Source organism: Python bivittatus, unplaced genomic scaffold, assembly GCF_059951505.1.
Source record: "Python bivittatus isolate LINGU-HERP-01145 unplaced genomic scaffold, Pbiv_v1 ctg000590_np1212, whole genome shotgun sequence".
Taxonomy (NCBI): Eukaryota; Metazoa; Chordata; class Lepidosauria; order Squamata; family Pythonidae; genus Python; species Python bivittatus.
In genome coordinates, this window is record NW_028277086.1 from 28,763,464 (window position 1) to 28,765,418 (window position 1,955).

A 1,955-nucleotide genomic window follows, 5' to 3' on the forward strand; every position below is an offset into this window, starting at 1 on the left:
AAAGATCAGGTGCATTAACTCTTCACAATATCTCTAATGGATAAGTGCCATCTGAATCACCCCATTCAACAGACATTTATCTGTAGAGTCCAAATTACCCCATTTATTTTCTAGAAAAATAAAGAGGGGAAATGTAAGCCTTTGGTATGTGGAAGGTTCAATCTTACAGCATTACGAAGAGAAGAGGTTAGTGCCATTTTGATGTTGTTCTTGTACACATTCTACACAATTCTCTCTACAGCACCAATTCCATAAAGAATCTACTTAGTACAGCCATGTAAATAATTTGGAAGGGCACTTCAATTCCCACAACTTTGCAAGTAGGATCCTATAATTCTGTAGGTTCTATTTGACTGCTTCAAAGGTCTTCCCACATCACCTGTTTTTCTTCACAGGCAGTTTCAGCAGAACTTTTGTGCACACAAATGCATGAACAGCCAAGCTGAGAAAGGGTCTATACTGAATCATTGGGTTCAGTGTTCCTGTTCGCTTGAAGAGTTGCTATGATTGAATCTTTCCCTGCCCCAACCCCAATTAATTGCCCAGTCCTAGAACTATGTTTAGCAGTTCTACTTGGTCTATCTTCTAATGAACAAGACATACATATTTATTAATGGTGTTGAAATTGGGACAAGAGTGCAGAAATTAAGATTGCTGTTTGGGATGATATGCATATTAAATTAAGGGTTCTCAGGTTGTTCTGACAGGCAGAACACCATTATAAGAAAAGATGACACGATTCAAAATGTTCAACTTAATAGTTAGCTAAATGCGCATCCTGTCAGAAGTATTTGGTGGATTTCTACCATACACTTCTGCATAGATAGAAGCACCCCTACCATGCTAAAAAACATATTTAATATATTTTAAAATGTTATAAAACCCTGCAGACATAAATGAAGGTAAACTGAGATTCAAAGGGGCTTACATACGCTAATTTGATTCAAAATTAAATAGGTAAGCAAATTTGTGATTTTAAGGCTAGTAGCCAGTCTAAGCAAAACAGCAAAGCAAATACCTTATAATCACACTCCTAGAGACAGATTTCACCATAATTCTTGTAAAGCTACAAATGAAGCCCAGAGCTATACTAAGGCACATACCCTTAGGAGGACACTGAGGAGATACCCATCTATATTATTTCTTGCAGTTTCTTAAAACTGTATGCAGTAGCTTAAAATATTTAAATACATTTTAAACTATGGACATTATTCTTTTTATTATGCTTCAGATTTTTACACTTGTAACTTTTTAAATTACCATATTTTGCTTTAGTTCTGTACATTTTTCATACTGTAACTGTATTTAGAAAGTAAAGCTTGCATAAACAAACATGCCTCGTGGCTGAAGGCTTATAGTGTTTTCCTGTGTGTAGGTCTATTTTGGAAAATTGCTTAATAGTAATATAACTAAACCCCCCCCCCATCCCAGCTCACTGCTTTGGTAAATCAATCCCCCAAATCCAAGAAGCTGGATGATTAAATAAAGGTACTAGATGGGTTGGTTTTTAATAGCAGTGCAGAAGTTGCAGCCCATAACATAGCTCCCAGAAATCTAAGCCAGTTTTGAGGATTGGTGTGAGATGCTGAAGTTAGGGTTCAACAACAACTGATTCTTAATCTCTGGTTTATAAACAAGAACTTTTTTGCAAAATATAGATTGCCACAAAATTTGTCTTCCAATTAATCATAACCAATAAAAAGATCAGTCTACAGAATCAGTTGTTTAAAATTCAACAGCTTTCCCTGATAAAAGAATCTTGATAATGCTTGTTTTTTTAAAGGAACAGCTAAAATGCAACACTTAAGATTTAGCTAAAAAACAAACAAAAAACACCTGACTAGAGATGCAAAATGCACAACAATTTATCCCAAGCCAACAAAAAAACCTGAATGCATCTACAGATTTTTCTTTTTAAAAAGATAGCCCGAACAAATCACAACAATTCTGTAGTG